Source organism: Balaenoptera acutorostrata, chromosome 2 (assembly GCF_949987535.1).
Source record: "Balaenoptera acutorostrata chromosome 2, mBalAcu1.1, whole genome shotgun sequence".
NCBI lineage: Eukaryota > Metazoa > Chordata > Mammalia > Artiodactyla > Balaenopteridae > Balaenoptera > Balaenoptera acutorostrata.
Genome location: NC_080065.1, coordinates 44,753,871 through 44,774,094, shown reverse-complemented (window position 1 = coordinate 44,774,094; position 20,224 = coordinate 44,753,871). Strand labels below are relative to the sequence as shown.

Sequence of the window (20,224 nt, the reverse complement as noted above, 5' to 3'; positions counted from 1 at the left end):
TGAGAAGTGAGTGGGATTAATTTGAAGTGTAGGAGGTACTGTATGTAGAGAATTTTCATTTATTTTAGAAAAATAGTAAAGAAGGCAAGGATTTCTTATTAAATAGAGCTTACGTGTATCTTTAGTTGCCTAACTCAGCATTAAGTAGTTAGCACCTTGTTCCTTTTTAGATTTTGTGAAATACCTTATGGATAACATTAAATGATTAAGATAAAAAGAGTAACAAATCTATTCAGACAGTCATCAATGTGCAGATCTTCAGCACTATAATTGGGTGCCTTCCTGATCTGTTCTTAAGAACTCAGATACATCTTTTAACTTCTTAGCACCAGTTTTTCTGTCTGTAAAATGGATATAATAGTGTATAATGATGGGTAGTTATGAATGTTAGATTATGTTTATAAGGTGCTTTGCTGAAAATGCATTGGTATTCTGAGATTCATTGTGGAAAATATAATTTTTTCTTTTTTTGCTTTTTAATTTAAGAAACTGTTTATATGTTTCCATAGACATCAAAAAAAGAAACTAATGAGTTCTTTAAACCTAATATATGACTCATGGTAATCCTCCATAGGAATTAAAGCCTGCTACATTGAATAAAGGAAGCTTTTAACAATTGATTGCTTTGGAGTATGCCATGTGGCTGTTGGCTGGCTGTCTCTCCTAGGAAAAGGGCAGCTATCTTTTTGTGATTCATCTTTTAGTAGGAAGAAGTTGTGAATGTAGAGTAATCATAGATATACTTTGAAAATTATTCTAAACTTGTATATACTGGAACATATGTGACTTTGACTTTCCTTTTTACTCATATCCATTTTAAATGAACTTTCCTCAAAATTTTGACTTGTGATGGAATTTGCAAATACCATTTTGAGGACTGCTCTATGTAAAGCATTTTCCCTATGATTATATAAACACGTACTGTTCCAGGTGCATGTTAACATTTTAGACTGCCCTAATTGAATTCATGGACAAATTCCATTGTAGATCTTGAACTTATTGAAACATAATGAAGTGCTTAAACTTACTTTGGATTTGGGAGAGAAAGAAATGGAAGCTTCCTATTTTCCCCATTCCTTGAACAACAGAGGTTTCTCAGTGTAGTTATTATGATGCTTTGCTGCAGTGCTCTTAGGAGTGTTTTAGGAATTAAATTAATACCTTATTGTTAGCATAAAAATGGAATGGTAAAATGGAATCTTAAACTTGTTTATAAATAGTAACCTCAAAATGGTTGGGAGTAGGCACGAGTAGAAGAGGAGATAGAAGATTGAGAAGTGAGCAAAGTTACGTGTTACTTGAAATGTGTTGAGAAGTCGTCATCTGTTTATTACTTTCTTTCCTGATCCTAAAGGTATTACGTGCTGTGTGCTGCTCTGTTGCTTATAAACATTTTTATTCATTTGTACCTGCTCATTTGTGTGCACTCTGTGGAATTTCCAAATACTAAAAAGATGGTGTTTTACTCTGCAGAATACCTGTGAATTTTAGGTAAAATTCTGTTCTTTCAGAATCAGGGAAAACGCATTCAGTTTACCAAGAAGCACAGAACAATTCTTTGATGCAGTTAAGAAAAGCCGAGGCATAGAGGCTCGTTGATTCTTCCCCTCCTCCCATTGAAATTATTATATTTTGTGCTTAATGCATTATGCAAAAATTTTGCAATTATTTATCCTGTCACTGGAGTAAAACTTTAAGAATTCATTTATCATTTAATGAGGATATCAGGTTACCACTAAGCTTAGAAGCTGGTAGGAGCCGGTGAAATCCAAAGGAGAAAGCTGAATTATCGCTTGGATTCCAACAGAGGATGAAAATCATCAGGAAGTTATGTATTTAGTTCCCTCCTCTATGATGTGAGTTTTGCTAGGTTTGTGTTGAGAACTAAGTTAAGATAGGAACAATGGTTAAAATTACTATGTAACCCACTGACAGAGGGCAACATGCCCAATTATTTTGTTGCCCTTTTAGAAAGTAAGTGGAGTCTTGTGCATTGCATAGTTTCCCTTTCTGTGATATACCTACCTGGTAATGACCTATGTTTAACGTACCAGAATTTTAAGATTTTGTGCCTTGAGACTCGATAGTAGAAACATGTTTTTTAACAAATAAGCTTTTTTTTTTTTTTTTGTAATAACAAAACACTGGGAAAAAGAACACCCTTTACATACTGTCTGAAAGCCAAGCAGTTCTTGCAACAGATGTTTGTTGTATTCACTTTAGGGAAGTGTAGTTACCACAGTTTTCCAGAATTTACTCATATCAACTATTTTCCTCTGTAGAAAACATAATATAAAAATCTATAATTATGTCAAGTGACCCACTTGATTCATTAGGGAAAATTCTGTTCTAATATAAATGATAAAGCTTTCTAAAACAAGAATCATCTTAAGGGTAAATAGGTTGGTTTTTTATTTGTATTGAATTGTAATTGTATCTAATTTGTTTTACAGCTCCCACAGGAGAGCATACTTCAGTTCTGAAGTTATTTAATAGATCAGGAGGATTTTATGAGAAGTTAAGTTGATAGAGTAGCCAATAAAAGTAATCCTGTTTTCCCTTGACACAGTTGCTGATTGTGATTCTTTTACCTCCTAGCTTTTTCAAATCTTATTCTCATTTTATTGGGCATTACCATGTCTTATAAAATAACACATTTTGTCAACATGAAAGAAATAGTTTATCCTTTCAGCAATCTAATCTGATTTGATATTCATTCATCTCCTTAATCCAAAAGTATTTAACTTTTTCAGAAATAATACATCAAAAATACTGAGTTAACTTGAATATTTTATATTAAAGCCAATATTAAGAAATATGAAAGCTAACACAACATTGTAAATCAACTGTACTTCAATTTAAAAAATGTAAAAAAGGTTGAAAACTGTGAAACATAGAATTTTGAAGTAGAATTATAAGGTCAGATGACACTATTTGGTTCCATGGCTCATTAATTGTAGCATAGGAAAATCCAGCTTGTAAATTAGGATGTCAGCATTAAAGTTGAAATTTGTAATCAGGCATTTCTCAGTTTTTGCTCAATTGTAATTTAGTTCATTATTGTGATGTACATAGAATGTGGTGTTCTATTTGAGAAGAATAGAAGAGTATTTGTGAGTATTTCTGTAATGATATAAACATTACTTTTTTAGACCATGTTTTGTTTTGATTATCAATATTCATGTTTTTTGAATAGTACTTTCAGTATTCACCGTGTCATGAATAGTTTATCTAGTTCTCACTTTTTAGTCTAGACATTTTCTGGAAGAGAGTGCTAATATATGTTTTATATTATTTAACTATTACATTTAAATATAATTACTTCTTGTTTATAGATAATTATTTCTACGTCGTGTACTTTTCCCCCTTCCTACAAAGGGTCAGAGAGAGTTTTGCAAGATTGAAATTTTTGGACACTGTTTGTCTGTAAATAATCCGCTAGTTTAAATTTTCTATATTTACACTGCTTCACAGGAGAGCTGTTCTTTTCCGGTAGTTCTGTGAAGTAATGAATGTCATCTCTGATTTTACATGACAAATCTTTTATTAGAAGTGCAAAGCAGTGTTTAAATCACATAAAATCTCAGCTTAATTTAATATTACTTTCTGTATATGGAGAGAAATGTGTGTGTTTGTGTGCGTGTGTAGTATAATCATTGTAAAGTGTCATATACTTTAAATCTTAAGAGTCTTCCAAATATCTTGACCTGCTTCTTGGCAGCATTTTAGAATACTGATTCGATTTCACATAGAACAGTGTACATACCTATTGTGTGAGCAGTTTGAAAACTCCCTCATGGGATGTACACTTATCCTAAAGTGATATAAGAGGTACAACTTATTTTTTGTCCATTCCTTACAGATGTACTCCATTCTGTTACAGTTTAATCTTGGGGAAATAATGAGAGCATTTGGAAATCAGTTTTCCATTGAATGACTCAGTGATCTCTTGAAACTGTTTACTCACTTGCAAGAGAAGCTGAAATCGCAATCATTTCAATAGTTAATTACAAAAGTGTCATTATTATAGAGCAACTTTTAGAGACTACTTGAAAGAGCCAGAATATTTTATTTATTGTACTTTTAAAAAATAAATTTATTTATTTATTTACTTACTTATTTGTTTATTTATTTATTTATGGCTGCATTGGGTCTTCGTTGCTACGCGCGGGCTTCTCATTGCAGTGGCTTCTCTTGTTGCGGAGCACGGGCTCTAGGTGCGTGGGCTTCAGTAGTTGTGGCACGCGGGCTCAGTAGTTGTGGCTCGTGGGCCCTAGAGCGCAGGCTCAGTAGTTGTGGAACACGGGCTTAGTTGCTCCGCAGCATGTGGGATCTTCCTGGACCAGGGCTCGAACCCGTGTCTTCTGCATTGGCAGGCAGATTCTTAACCACTGTGCCACCAGGGAAGTCCCTTTATTGTATTTTGATGTGCTTTTTCTTTTTATATGCATTCCTTGAAAAAAAAATTAATTTGTATATTTGATTTCATTGATTCTAAATCTAGCCATCTTGATCTCACCATTCTAGGGAACCCTGTATACCTGTGTTTCTTGCACCCACCAGGCAATATGATGAGAATATGCCCTGCCCACTGAAAACTAAAGAAATTCCCGTTAACAAATATGTTACATAAGAAAGGTCCCTTCTATCAAGAAAATTGTTTAGGTGGGATAACAAAGTAATACATTTGAAAATATAAAGTGTATACGCAAAACGAATTCATTATGTTCTTTTATAAAACCCCCATTTCTTTCCACTTTCGTCCTTTATTCAGTCACATGCATATGTTCATTTTATGTAAAGCTGGCAAGTTTTGGAACCTCTTCCAATTCTTACTTTCCTCCTCCAGACAGTTTAGTGCCCAGCTCTCTCACCTGTAGTACTTTTCAGAATTCCCTGGTTGTTTACATCCCCACATCTCCTCCCTTCCTCCCTTCCTTCCTATCCCCCAACACAGACCGGAAAGAACAGACTTCCTTTCTGTTTTTCACGATACCCATATTAAAAATCAGTGTTATCTTCTAATTCCTTCTAGAATCAAATGAAACACCACAGATTTAACAGGTTAATGTGCTTGAGAATTGAATTCCCTTTTCTTTTCTCTGTCATTTCATCTACTACTCACTATTCCTGTCGCCGTAGGAAAACCACCTAAAGCTTATGTGTCGCAAGAAGTTTTCCTGGATACCAATGGCTGAGATAGATGCCCTCCTTGTGACTTCCCAAGGCATCCTGGTCTTATCCTAATCATAAAGATCAGAATTAATTGCCTATTAACTTTTCTGTCTACCCTTCAGGATTGCAAGCTACTTGAAAGACAGGAATTCTTGTTTGTTTATGTCTCTGTGCTCACTGTATGTTGTTTGAATGGGTACTACCTCTGAGTCTTTCTGTACGTGCTTCCCTGTTGGCTTAATACCATCAGCTTTGTCTAGATTTCCCTACTCTCCTTTTACTCGGTATGACTCATCTATTTCCATCCTTGAATATAAAAATTTTCCTTTTTCCTCTGCATCAAACCCTGACGTTTGAATATTGCTCATGAACCACATCTTCTATGAAACCTCACCACTCCAACCATGTTAATAGTGTTTAAAAGCTTCAATCTGTTAACTACCATATTTACAAAAGTTTGTTTTAATGTCTTTTTATGTACTTATATTTGTTCACTTGAGGACTTTGCTTACAACAGGTTACTATTTTCTTCCCAAGTCCCTCATAAAAAGTGAGGACATCCTGCCTGAATAATATTATTTTATTATGTTTTTATTAATTGCCTATCTTTTAACCATATAGAGCTTATTTCACTTGCTAGCATCACAAACTATCTTTTACTGTTTATATTTCTCATGTGGAGACTGGTATGGTACATGGTGAAACTCTATGGGAACATAATTGAGATGATTTTAAAGCAATGTATTCAAGTTAATAAGAACAAAATTTGTTTAGCTTTGTAAATAAATAAAAGTATTTATTACATTTGTGAAACTTAGAAGGATTTTTAAAATTCTTACATTTAACAGTTTTTCTTCTTATAAATATTTAAATATTTTACAATAATGAACCATAACTAATACAGTTAGAGTTTGATTTTATCCAAACAGTATTATTTTACTTCTTCGTTATTTGAAGCAATATGTATTTGATTGGTTGTACTGGTGAACTTCACCCTTTATATCTGTATTTCAGTTTTGTAGTTTGTAAAAATAAGTGTTTGATTAACTCTCATTCAGCAAAGGCAGCAAATGATTCTGAGGCAAAAGTTTCCAGAATCATTTCCTTGGTTCTTAGTTTTATTTATTTATTTCATTTGCAAAGAAACTCAGTTACTACACATTCCATAGCTTACAAAGTTAATAAAACATTTGTCGAGTTAAATTTATTTGAAGATAGACACATAGTTAATGCCAGTAAGGTGCTTTGAAGATAAAAAGCACAATAAGTGTTAGTTATTATCATTATGATAATTATTATCATTATTATTATTACATAGTGTCTGCTTAAAAATACCTTTGGTTACTCCGGAATGGCTACAACTAATGAGAGGGGTTAATCTGCTGGGTCTTATCCAGAACTAGGGATTTGAGACTTAATACACTAAAGGTTTTTTGTTTGTTTGTTTCCTAAATAGATCAAGAGATATGTTTGTTTGTTCTCTTCTCTAAAGAAAAATAAACTTCCTCTAGTGCAGAACCATCAGAACTCATTTTGAATAGTTTGAATATTTTCTTTATATAATCTCTCAAGAGATGTCTGAGGATAGGTTTTCTGAAAAGGGTCTAAAAACATAGGCATTGATTTCTAAATAGTCAGAGCCCTTTATCTCTTAACTATTTCTCAGTTGTGTAAGAGCTCAAATTTATAATTTGTATGTACTAAAAAAATAGAGCATGATTCTAGGAGGAAAATATGAGAGCTTAATTCTTATTACAAAAATGAAAAATTACGCCTTTGGGAAGTTACAAAAATAACAACTAATTACATAAATTAACTCCAGTGAGAGTATTTTACAGCGGATTCTTTAGATTATTCTTTAGAAAGTAGACTTCAAGAATAAGCTAAATTCCTTGCAAGATACTGCAAAGATTGTCATCCCATATCAGACATAAGGGAAGTAGTGAAACATTTTAACAGGCAGATGTATGAAAGTCACATGTATACCAAGCCTCATAATCAGAAAGACATTAGTGACATGTCTGAAGAAGACATTCCCTAATATTATTGCAAATTAAATAAGAAAAGACCTCAAGGGAATGAAAAGAGAAAAGGTGCCTGGAGCCAATGAATTACAATTGACAACCTAAAGGCACTTGAAGAACCAATTGCTAGAGTGATTGCAAAGCTATTCATAGTGTGCAGCAGACAGAGCACAGCCAAAAGCTGGAACAATGCCTCCAGTTCAGCAATATTGCTTCAAAAGAATGGAAAGAGGGGAACGGGAAGAGCCACTGACCCTGAGACCAATTTCCAGGCAGCTGCACAAACTATATACTGTAATTAAAGGTTTCGACCAGTAATCACAGCGAAGCCAGACTACAGAAAGTCTAGGGAAGCAGCAAGGTTTATAATGAGGCAGACATCCTTAACTTAAAACATGGAAAAAGCAGGTAAGAAAACCAGTCCATTTCTGGCAGTGACTTTGAAAAGCTCAGCTGTGGTAGCACAAATATGAAAATCATGTATTTTTAGACTTCCTCCTGTAAGAACAAAAACACGTAACGAAAGATACCTGCTTTCATCTGTTGAGATGAATAGACTACTCTGCTGCTCAGAAACAGGCATTTTCTCCTTGCCACTTTAGTTTTTTTCTTTACCTATGAATTGCATGTGGCTTTGATGAAAACAATGAACTAGACGTGGGCAATGGTACAGACAATAGACTGAATGGTGCTTAGAAGTGGCCACTCTTCCAATGCTTCTGGGCTCCGGTAGAAATGAACTCATCCGCACCTGAGTAATTTGTCTATAGAACCTCTTCTCCCTTTTGTTCACGGGTGTCTAGACTCATTCTTTTTCTTTCTTTAGTAATATCTCTTTATGTAGAATTCCATATGCAGCCACAACTCTTATTTAAATATTCACATACCCACTTTGAGTATTCGTTTCTTGAGAAAAGGGGTATCTAGTGGTTCGAATGCAGGTAAGGTGCAGACTTTCAGTACAAACAAGAAGGTGTTCTTACGAGAGTTGAACAAGTAAAAATAGCATCTCAGTTTGCAGGCACCGCATAGTTCCTTCCAGACTGGGCCTATTAAGGCCTTTAACTTCTTTACTAGAAATTCTGAAATCCAAATTTCATATAAATCTTTGACCAAAAATTTTAAAAAAAGAACATCTACAAGTTTTCTACTCATATGTAAAGGAAAAGAGTCAAGTAGAATTTCATTTTGTTTTATTTAGGCTTACAATTAAACACATTCAAGTGTCTGAACTCATTAGTGTGTGTATAGACTGACTGAGTTTAGTTCATTCCACACCTGAAATAAGATTATGGAGCTTGAAAAGAATGCTTTGTAAAGACTGTTTTGACAGTAAATAGCTCCATAAAATAACTGGAGTTGTTTTCATAAATGATAAGTAAAATCAATTGAGCCTTATGGGAAGAAGGTTCTATGTATGAACTGTGAAATAATTTGGATGTTGCATATAATGATATAATTTTAACATGGAGAATTTGTAATATATTATTTATTTTTAGACTGTAGTTATGACTGATAATTTGTCAAGCCAAAATAAGTCTTTACTGAAAGGGGGCCAGAGTGGAAAATCTGGGTAACTTGTGTGTAGTTTAGACAGGAGAACAAAGAAATAATGAAATGAAAATAAGAGCTTGGCAGGGGAATCCTTAGAGAACAGCTGGTTGAAGATTACAACTGTTAACGGTGCTATAAAAGAAAGATATTCTGTCATCATGATCTAGCACATTGCGTTGAGAAGATTGAGTAATCATTAGAGGGATCCTGAAAAAATAAACCAAAAAATATCTTGAGATAGAGGTATAATCAATATGCAGTAAGTAGTATCATTGATACTGTTGTTATTGTTATTACTGTTATGCAAAAGCAGATGATCTGCCCAGACAAATGCCCCGATTTTCCAAAACATAAAAACATAAATTCTTGAGAAAGAACACCTTTCTTTCTTGTTATATATAAAGATTTACATTTTACTCAGTTCTAATATAGTTTCATTTAAAATGGTACTTGTCAAACTTATTGGAAAGTGAAGTCTAAATATTTGAATTATTTATATGTGTAGGTAGAGATTCATAAGTGTAAAAATGCATGTTACTGCAGGTTTGGGGCAATAAAAAATGATACTGAATTTCCATATTTTTATCTTGACCTGATGTTTTTTCTTTAAAGCTCAAGTCTTGATATCTTTCTGTTTTTCCTTAATAATAGCTTTTAATGATTTTTATATTAATACGCAACCAAGCTCATTTTTTTTTTAGGTGAAAAGGGAAAACAGACTTTTAACATGAGATCACTAGATTGCTTGAGCCTGTTATAGTTAACAGAAAATTTTTATTAATATAGCTATCTCTTTTACACTTTACAAATAGCTCTTTTTTTTTTTTTTTTGTCTTTTAAACTTTATCAGCACAGTTTTCTGCCCTAGGGAAATACCATCTTTCTGTAATGATTCTCAATGTGCAATGCCCTTTAATTATTTAGAACATTAGTTTTAGCAGTGTTGATGCACAAAGTATAGAATATTTTGTTGAATCTGCACTAACTCCATATGAGGCTCTAGACATTGCTTTTTTTGGTAAAACACTAGATACAAATCTGTGTTTTTGTAGTTTCATCTGTTAAAAGGGAATATAAAAATTGTAATTCCTTTAGTACTTGTTTACTTGTTCTTGTTTGGATTCTAGTTAGTCAAGATTTTGTCATATGGTTCTTTAGCCGTAGTAAAGCTGAACTGAAAAATGTGTGCTATTAAAAATGTCATATCTTTAAGATGTTTAAGCAAGAGATATGGCTGTAATTCCTGGATTTACTTACACTGAAATTATTTTTAGAACAGCAGTTCTTCTCCAGCTCAGTTTGAACACGAATATGGACAAGTTTATAAGGAGTTGTAGCTGAGATTACTTGACCCATTCTCTGTCAATTAAGATTATCTGACTAACATCCTATAGAAAATGTATGTCTATCATTTTCACTTGGATCTCCATGGAGTATTACATAATCTTTAAAAATCCATTTTAATTAATAATCTGAATAATTAATAAAACCATATAGTATACTTTTAAGAGGGTACAAAAAAGTATTCTCTTTACTCCTCATGAGCCCTGTTCCACTCTAATCTATAACTCTCAGCCTTCAGCCAGCCTACATTATTATAAAACTTTGAATATCAAAAGGTTAGAAACACCAACCTAATGCATTTTGCTTAACATAATGAAATATGGACTATACATTAATGAACATAATTATATTAAAGCTAGTACTTCTAATATAATAGCAGTAAAATGTTACAATTATTTCAAGAAAATTAATTTTAATAGTTCATTCTCTAGATTATTACCATGAGTTTTAAGAAGTTTATTAAGTCAAATTAGCAGAACTCCAATTCTGATTACATGAGAAAGATATATTTGATTGTATGAGGATATGTATCCAAGGAGTCATACTCAAATTATTTAAATTATGAAAATTTCAAACAGGGACTTCCCTGGTGGTGCAGTGGTTAAGAATCCACCTGCCAATGCAGGGGACATGGGTTCGATCCCTGGTCCGGGAAGATCCCACATGCTGCGGAGCATCTAAGCCCATGTGCCACAACTACTGAGCCCGTGTGCCACAACTACTGCAGCCCACATGCCTAGAGCCCGTGCTCCACAAAAAGAGAAGCCACCGCAATGAGAAGCCCGCGCACCGCAATGAAGAGCAGCCCCCGCTCGCCGCAACTAGAGAAAGCCCCCGCACAGCAATGAAGACCCAACGCAGCCACAAATTAAAAAAAAGAAAAAGAAAATTTCAAACATACAGATAAGTACAGAAAATAATGTAACAGAAAAAGGCATCCACCCAACACCCAGATTTAGCAAATATTAACATTTTTACCATATTTGTTTCAGAGCTTTTCTTTAAAGAAACAAATCATTAAAGATGCATTTAAAGGCCTATGCCCTCAGTTCTTCAGAAGTGAGTCTATGTTCCAAGGCATGACTGTGCCGTAGTTTTTATTCATTCATTCTCTTATTGATAAACTTTTAGGTTGTTTCTAGATTTTTGAGATTATAAACAAAGTTGTTGATGACTATCTTTGTGTTTCCTTTTGTATTTTTGCAAGCATTTCTCAAGTATATAATGTAAAATTGGAATTACTGGGTCAGAGGACATACACATGTTTAACTTGAGGTGTATTTAACTTGGCATTTTGGGTTTGGAGATGACAAACAGTAAGACTCTGAGGTCAGAATCTGGATTTAAATCCTGCTTACTGTTGACCAGCTGAGTCATATTGGGCAAATACTCAATACTTTAAGTCTGTTTCCTCATCTGTAAAATGGGGATAATCCTAGAACTCACCTCATAGCGAGCAGTGAGGATTAAACGAAGACTGAGCCCACAGAGAGTGCTCAGTCAGAATTAATTGTTGCGCCTTCCCCTCCTCCGGACGGCGATGTTATGAGGATTAAATGGCACTTATAACTGTGTCTGGTACAGTGGCCTGTCAGTGCTCGTCAGATATGCAAAAATGAGACAGAAAACAGTCCATCTAGGCACAAATATTTATATGCTCTTTGAGGGTGCTCAAAGAATAAATTACAAATACCAAAAAAAAAAAAAAAAAAAAACCTGAAAGGAAAACAAAGAAGCAATGAGGACCTTATACAACCCTTACAATTTTCGTTAGATTAGTTATAAGCAATTAATTTATTTTACTTTCTTTCATATATACAGAGTTCTTGTCAGAAACTGCTTTTTTTTTAAATTGTTACGCTAATAAAACATCCTTTCCTCTTTTGTTGTGATGAAACCAGAAAGATCAAATCTTTCGGTGATTTTCCTTTGCACAATTTGATACTAAAGCTTGTTCTTGATGTTCCAGATAGATCATTCTGCCTTAATTTTTTAATATGTCAGTTTGGCAGTACTGTCGAGTTAGTAGCTTTGTCTTTAAAACAAACAAATACAAAAGCAAATGTAGAATGTTATACTTTGCCAAAGCATAAATATAAGGGAGTTGCTTGCGCTAGCTGTGGACCTACCTGCAGATCTCTAGGTTTCTGGCAGGCACCACAGAAGCCCAGAAATCTGCTTTTTATAGTGTGTCACTTGGTGTGTTCTCAGGATGTGATTGACAGGCTTGTTGTTTCCTCTCTTTGAAGGCCCAAGACGTTACTCAGATTATTTTAGAGTGTTCATCGCACCAATTCTTACTTTCAGATTTAAATAGAATCTTCTTAAGCCTTAAAGGTGGATTACTTTGCATTACTTTTATGGCTTTTCAATGTTTTTGGACCTATTTAAGAGCCCTCCTAAAAACGGGATTTCCTGGAGTGTGTTTTCTTTTGGGGGATATTTTAAGGATTCCTTGTGGACTTTCCCAAAGCCCCAAATTTACCAACCAGAAGGGCCCGCTGGAAACAAGTTACTTAATAAAAAAAATGAAAACAGGGTGTATGAGGAGAAAACCTCACCGTATCTCTGTATTCCTTATAATAAATCAGACCTGTGTGTGTGTTTAACAAAAAGGAGGGTGTGCTTCCCCCCCCCGCCCCCTTCATTCTCTGTTTCTTTTGATCATTGATCTGGGTGACCCCATGCTCAGGGTTTTTTTTCTTCATTTGACATGGACAGATTTTTGAAGTAGAGCTCTCCTTTGGGAAGGCCAGCCAGTTCCACTTGACTAACCTGTGATCTAATGACAGTAATGCAGGGTTACAGTGGCCATTTTGTGTGCTTTGAGGAGGATGGCCAGACAGAGTGGGAGAAAGGCCATGTCTGAGGAGAAAAAGAGAGGCAGGGTGATCGAACAGTGTGAAAAAGACTTGTTAGCCCACATTAGTTTGCCTGATTTACTTCACAACAGGTCAGGAAAGGCCAACAGCACGGTTGTCGTTAAATCACAAAGTTGAAAATCCCAGTATTAGAAAGCTTTCAGATCTCTGAGAGCTATTCATTCCGAAGTTGGTTTTAACCCACCTTTGAGCTGTACCAAACAGGGGAGCATCACACGTTCCTTCAGTCTTACATATATTTATGAAATAATTCTGGGACTCTGGGTTCTTTTTTAATGCTGCTAGTTTTCAGCACCCTGTCATGGTTGGACCTTTGTGCAATGAGCTTGGATGTAAAAGAGAAGCCAAATGCAGAGCAAGTCGTTGCACTTTTTATGCCCTATGCTCGACCCTTAATGAGGTGCCCATGCATTTCATTTGGAGATGCTGCAAGAGTGCCTTGGTGAATTCCCATCCTGACAGCAGGACGAAGCTCTGAAATTTGTCCCCGCACGTCTACTCGGATGTGCATCTGTGCGTGTAAGCGTCCACGTGCTTGTGTGTCCTCCCCGTAGAGTACAGTCATTGTTAACTGAGAAAGCTAAATTAGGTTTCAACGTTTCCTCCACCTCAAGCTTAAACTGGTATATTTTACAGCTTACTGTTGTTTATGAAAGAAAATAGATGACTTACCAAAAAATAACCAAGTTCCTGGAACGTGTTGCCAGCTTAAATGTTATTATAGGAAACCAAAAGTGATCTTTTTGAATTTTTAATATTTCCCTTCATATTGAAAAGGACTTTGGAATTGATATATTACCCCCCAAAATACAGTTAAAAGGTACATTAGATAGACCAAATTTAAGCCTAACATTGTGACCAGCATATGAAGACCTATGTGTAGGGACTACAGTTGGCAAAAGGAAATTTTCCAAAAATGAAAGCTATCTTGGTTCAGAATTTGAAGCATATTTTAGTTTTTTAAAATGTCATTAGTCATTTAACAAAACAACAATGTATTCATTCTCTCAACCAGTATTTTTTGCACACTTGCTGTGTGGCCAAATACTGTCCAAGGAGATACAAAAATGAATAAAATATGGTCCCCTCCCTCAGGTCACCTACATATAACAAATCATTACAATATCATGGTAAGAGCCAATGGAAATATGTAAGGAGTATTATGGGATCACAGAGGAGAGACTGAAATCATTTGAAATAACATGTGTAGTACAAGGTATGTTTCACATACATTATCTCAGGTAATTCTCTCAACTGTCCTGGGGAAGCCTGGTGTTATATTACTTCCTTATCCATTTTATAAATGAGGGTTCCAGAAATGAAATGATAAATTACCCAAGATCCAGCTTGTGACCTGAACCCAAGTCTTTGGACTTCAACTCATCTGCTCTTTTCACTTCACCACGATAATCTCTTGTCATTGAATTTATGAAAAACAGAAACATTTTATTTGATTTTTAAGATATAACTTAATTTTCTTTTTCTCTTGAATGTTTCTTGCTACTTGGATAGGCCCCAGCTGCCAATTTGCAGATGGGCCCTTTTTACAAATGAGCTCAGTTGAAATGAGAGTAATATATTGAAGAAACTAAGCCAAGTATGTTTTTATATATTTGTGAAACAGAGTGACTATTGTATTCCAGTACTTGGGGGAGAAAGCCTGCTGATTTGGGCTTAACTTACTGTCCAGTCCATCTTTGTTTTTAGAAATAACACAAGACTGCATTAGAGAACGAATGACACTGAAAGCAATTTCTGCAGACACCCATCCTCCTCCCTAAGCTTTCCTGGCTGTAACCCACCTCTAGCAGCTTTCAGGCTCCATTCATTCATGTGTTTATATTCCTCAGTTTTATAAATGAGAGACAAGAAGAAGAAGGGAGGATCAAAAAGGGTCTTTGGGGGCAGAAGGAACAAGTTAAGAAAAGGAGTGGAAATATAAAAACATGCTATATTTTGGGAATCGTTAACTGTTCTAGAGAGATCAATACATTTTCTAAATGAAACCCTTTATATGCTTAGATGAGAAATAACCATCTAAAAGAGTTAAAAAGGTTTGCATTAGGTAATAGTTCCCTTTTTTGGTACCTCCTATTAAATACTTCTACCGCTCAGGTGATGTGTGATGGAGGAAAGACAGGCTGGGATTTTAGGTCAACTCATCTGATCTCAAAGTGGCAATAGATTCCTAAATTCTCTCTATCCTATAAAATGCTGTGGGCCTACTGAAGGATACAACACATTAGAAAATATTTCTTAGCTCTCAAAAAAATTCTGAGTTTTAATTTTATACCACTGTTGTCTTCTTTGAATAATATCATTGCACCCTATCTCTATTACAGAAATCATTGATGTTCTTGTTAAGAAACTTGCTAAGCTACCTTTTATTGAGCCAGCAGATATTCCCTGGGAGAAGGAATCTCTGTTTTGATTACTGATGTATCTGTGGGTGCCTAGAACACCTCCTTCAAACATAGTAGGTACTATAAATATTGTCAGATAAACAAATTTATTCAGTGCCTGTAATGGGCTAAACTGTATAGTGATCAATATATAGACCCTGACATTGAGTAGTGTTCCAAGTGGAACTGTTTTCTTTATAGTGTAGTGACAGTAAATCACTTTTAGAGATAGATAAAATGAAAGATTTAGATGATGGTAAAAAATGATTATAGGGACTTCCTTGGTGGCACAGTGGTTAAGAATCCGCCTGCCAATGCAGGGGATACAGGTTTGGGCCCTGGTCCGGGAAGATCCCACATGCCGCAGAGCAACTAAGCCGGTGCACCACAGCTACTGAGCCTGCGCTCTAGAGCCCGTGCACCACAACTACTGAGCCCACGTGCCACAAGTACTGAAGCCAGCGCACCTAGAGCCTGTGCTCCGCAACAAGAGAAGCCACCACAATGAGAAGCCTGCCCTCCGCAACAAAGAGTAGCCCCCGCTCGCCACAACTAGAGAAAGCCCGTGCACAGCAACGAAGACCCAACACAGCCAAAAATAAATAAATAAAATAAATAAATTTATTAAAAAAAAAAAAAAGATTATAATGCAGCATTCCTAAAAGTGCTTGACAATTTTTATTAGGATATTTAAGAGAAAATAGGAATTATTATTTAAAATACCCATCTGAATTACGTGCCCCGGTACTTTTTTTTTTTTTTTTTTTTTTTGGTTTGTTACTGTTATTTTATTTGCTTGGAATTTCAGTGTTTTATTCCTGAATTAAAAATGTTTAATATTGTCATGTTAAAACATAATTCAGATATTTCTGACAAAATTGATTTAGTAGAATTGTTTTTTTCTTCTCTACCCTTGAAGAAATGGAAGTATGTTTAATGTAGTGGAGAAACGTGGCAATTATTCAGGAGCTTTGAGTAGAAACCTTATAAGACCAGTCATGGTGGAACTCAGAAATTTGGTGAACATCAAGATTAACTGGTATGACATTTGCTAAGGCAGGTGGTAAATGTCAAAAAAGTATCTGCTCACCCTGTATGGCATATATGCACCAAGTCTTGAAGAATCATTGGGTCGCTGGGGTAATCATCTGAAATGCCTTTCATCTGTTTCACTAATTGTTTCACAGACTAAACCCTGTATAGAAACCTTCCCTCTAAGACCACACTGAAAACACATCTGCACTTAAGGATGCAGATTTTTTTAAATGTATGTGTATATGTAACCATGGTAAGTTGATGTTTAAAATAATCTGTCTTTACAGCAGACTCTTTATGTTCATCAGGGTATATTTCCAACTTCCCTCCAATAGAGAAGTCACTTAACTGTGTAATATTGATACTTAAAAGACTAAGTCATTTTTGCACATTTCCAGAAATCACTTTCCTATTTCAGAAGAGGTTGGATAACCCAAATCAGTCTTTAATCTAATTTAATTTAATTTGTTTTTTTGACTGCGCCACACAGCTTGTGGGATCTTAGTTCCCCGACCAGGGATCGAACCTGGGCCCCCAGCAGTGGAGGCTCAGAGTTCTAACCACTGGACTGCCAGGGAAGTCCCTCAAATGAGTCTTTTAAAGGGTAGAGGATGTGTAGGAAGCATGTTGTACTGGAGACCTTCACACACACACTTTCGGTCTTCAGTTTATGAGAGTCAGAACATCCCCTACAGTAAATCCCAGCTCTTTATTAGGGAAAGATAGCCGTCAAATACAGAGTTGCTGAACATGTGCCAAAGTGTGTGGAGAAAGAGTCAGGAGGCCCCACGACAGGCTTCCCCTGGGGCAAATGCTGCCCAAGTGTTTTCAGTTCATGTTAGTCCAGGTTTGGGGTGCTAGTTTGGTTTTAATCTAAAGAACACCCTGGCCCAGGCATTTGGCTCGATGCCAGGATGTCTTTTTCATGTTTGAGTTGAGCTATGGAGAATTCACCTTAGAATGGAGCAAACTCCCTAGACCAGACTTCTGTGAGCGTTCCACATTCAACAATAGACACTATTCTCAGTGATTACCAAGAATTCAATTACATGTCCTTTTCAGCACTAAAGGGCTGCATCTTTAACATCAAAGCATGGCTTTGTGTTTGTCCATCACTCATCCTTTATGAATACTTCCTTTATATCCCTACGTTTATATAAATATGTATGTGTATGGGGTATAATTATGAAGCAATAAGACTTTCAAAAAAATACCCCAGTGTGTGTGACCGCTGTTCCCTTCTAAGCACAGAGACTTTTAATACGTATGACGTATTGTGTTGCCAGAAAAAGTGATAACAGTTGAAATGGTATAATTTGGATTTTATTTTCCTATTTAAAATAGATTTGAATATTCATGTTATTATTAGATTTAACAGAATAAAGATCTTTAGATCGTCTGGATTAGGGTTATGTCTGAGACCTGGTCAAAGACATCTCTGGAAGCCAGCCCAGTAAGGGAGCAGAAACTCTGCTGTGGTCTGGTGCCTTAGCCACCTTCCCTTTAAGGAATAATGCAGAGACAAAGAGGTTAATACTCTCTACATCCAGGATTGCCATGAGAGGCTCTATTATTTCAACAGTGCCTCCTCCGTTGAATTGGTCTTCTGACTTCTGGCATATGAGCCATACAAGAAAACCCTTATACGTGTTTTGCTTTTTTAAGAAAATATTCCTGCTTGGTCACCTATTTAATTATGAGTTTGTCTAAGTACTCTGAGTGTGTGTTTCATCCATCCATTTGTTCTTTTATTCAGTAGGTATGTACTGAGCACCTGCTTACATAGTCCAGGCAAAATTTACTCTTTAGATCCAAACATCTTCATTGCTGGAGGTATTGACAAGAATATGCCAAGGATTCTAAAGCCAAATGTCAAAAGAATTCCAAATAGGTTTTGGGCATCACTTGGAATAAATATATAGTATGAAGCTTCACAAAGAGACAACTCTCGTATGTCAGTTTTAGCCCTAAAAGTTCTGGGATAAACATGCATTGATTCCAAATTCTAGTGTTAGTTTTTACAAAAACTTTCAGTAGTCTGTCCATGAGCCACATGTAAGTAGCTGGAGGCAGGGGAGGGAGAGGAATGTACGGAAACGTGTCTGACTTGGGATGTCTCGTTTTCCAGAATCCCTGCCAAGGGCTGGCAAGCCCAGAAAGGCAGAGGCTGGCACCGTTCCCTGCGGCTCTCCGCCCTTCATGGCATACCCCATCAGACGCCTGTTCTAGGCGTGACCCAGATTCCCTAGCTGATGCCTGGGTCCAGCAGTGCCCATCATATTTTTTTTTCTGTTTCCTCATCTCTTTATCTCAAGTCTTGCTTAGCCATCAAGTTAAAGCAGTGCTCCAAAAGCCTGTGCCAAATTGTGTCTGCCCTTCTCAGTGGCACACGCCCAACTGTCAGTTGACAGGTGGACACACCACCTGGGGAACTGTTATCTTCCCGCACCAGATGGAGTTTTACTGGTCCAGGAGAAGGCCCACAACTGGGTTGCTAGAACAGATGCTCTGCAGACAGTCTCTGGATCTCAGCTTTCCTCATCCTCCCCTTGGTCCACCTTCCCTCACCGCATGTGTAGATGTGAGTAGAGCTCTGTAGCATTCTAGGAGATTTCCAAACTTAAAATTTCTCTACTAACGTGATGTTTGAGGAGCAGTCTTCACCGCTAAAAACAGATGTAGAAGTATGGAATTTGAATAGTGATCTTAAAAAACATAAGTTATGAAAACATTTATATTAGCCTTTGCCAAAATGTTGTTTGGCTGGTGTTGGGAGTGTTGACACTTTAACTGGCTTTTCCACCTCTCAATAGAACAATTTGGATTTAAATCTACTTATGGTAAGTGGTCATACGGAAAAGTAGTACCTTCCAGATTTCCAAAGTGTGGAAGAAAAAATTTCCTCTGCGGTCTGATACATTTCCTTGTTTTACTGCAAATAATTGAAGAAATGTGAAAGTGGATTCCTTTGATTTCCAACCTAGTACTTAAAAATTTTAGAGGAAATTTAAGCTAGTGAAAATTGTTTTCCAAATAAGAAAAAACCAATGTTTTCAGTCCTGACTTTCAGCTGTAAACCATCTGCATTATGACAAATGACTCATCAATTTTAGTAAAAGGAATCTAAATGTGCCATCTTGTTATAGCCCCTTGCAGTTGTGTTGCAAATATGTCTTGCCGCCTTATACCCTCATACAAAGGAGGTTACCATGGCAGACTTATTTTTAATCTCAGCATTTCAAGGATTTTGTAATTACCTTCCTTCCCCCCGCCCCCCCGCTCCTTCCTCTCTTCATCTTTCCCTCTGTCCTTCCTTTCATCCTTCCTTCCATTCTTTCTTCTCTTTTCCTTCCATTATTTTGAAATACTTTATAAGAAATGTAACAATGTATAGGACATATATATGTGGTTTAAAGCCAGTATCCCCACTATCCACATTAAAGAATAGACCACCACCAGCGCCATATTCATCTTTGTGCCCCTCATTTGCGTGTGTCCCCCTAGCTCCCCATCCAGAAATAATCACTGTCTTGAATTTTGTGTTGCCTATTTCCTTGCTTTTTAGACTTCTGCCATGTATGTATGCATCTGTAAATAATGTATTACATAGTGGTGTGCCTATTTTGAACTTTATGTAGATTGAGAAACATATGTACTATGAGTACGTATGTACTATGAAACATATTCTGTGGTTCTCTGTTGGTTCCTGATTATCTTTTTTGAGATGCATCCATGTTTATTGCTGAGGACGTGGTTCATTCCTCTTCACTGCTATCTAATAGTCTGTCGTATGAGTATATCACTGTTC

At 36.0% G+C, this 20,224-nt stretch overlaps 1 protein-coding gene across 3 annotated transcripts in view; it reads left to right on the top strand.

Annotated features, from left to right (window-relative positions):
- The window catches only part of ARL15 (ADP ribosylation factor like GTPase 15), a 430,267-nt gene that overhangs the window by 211,208 nt on the left and 198,835 nt on the right, over nt 1–20,224 (top strand). The gene's annotated exons all lie outside the window — the stretch shown is intronic.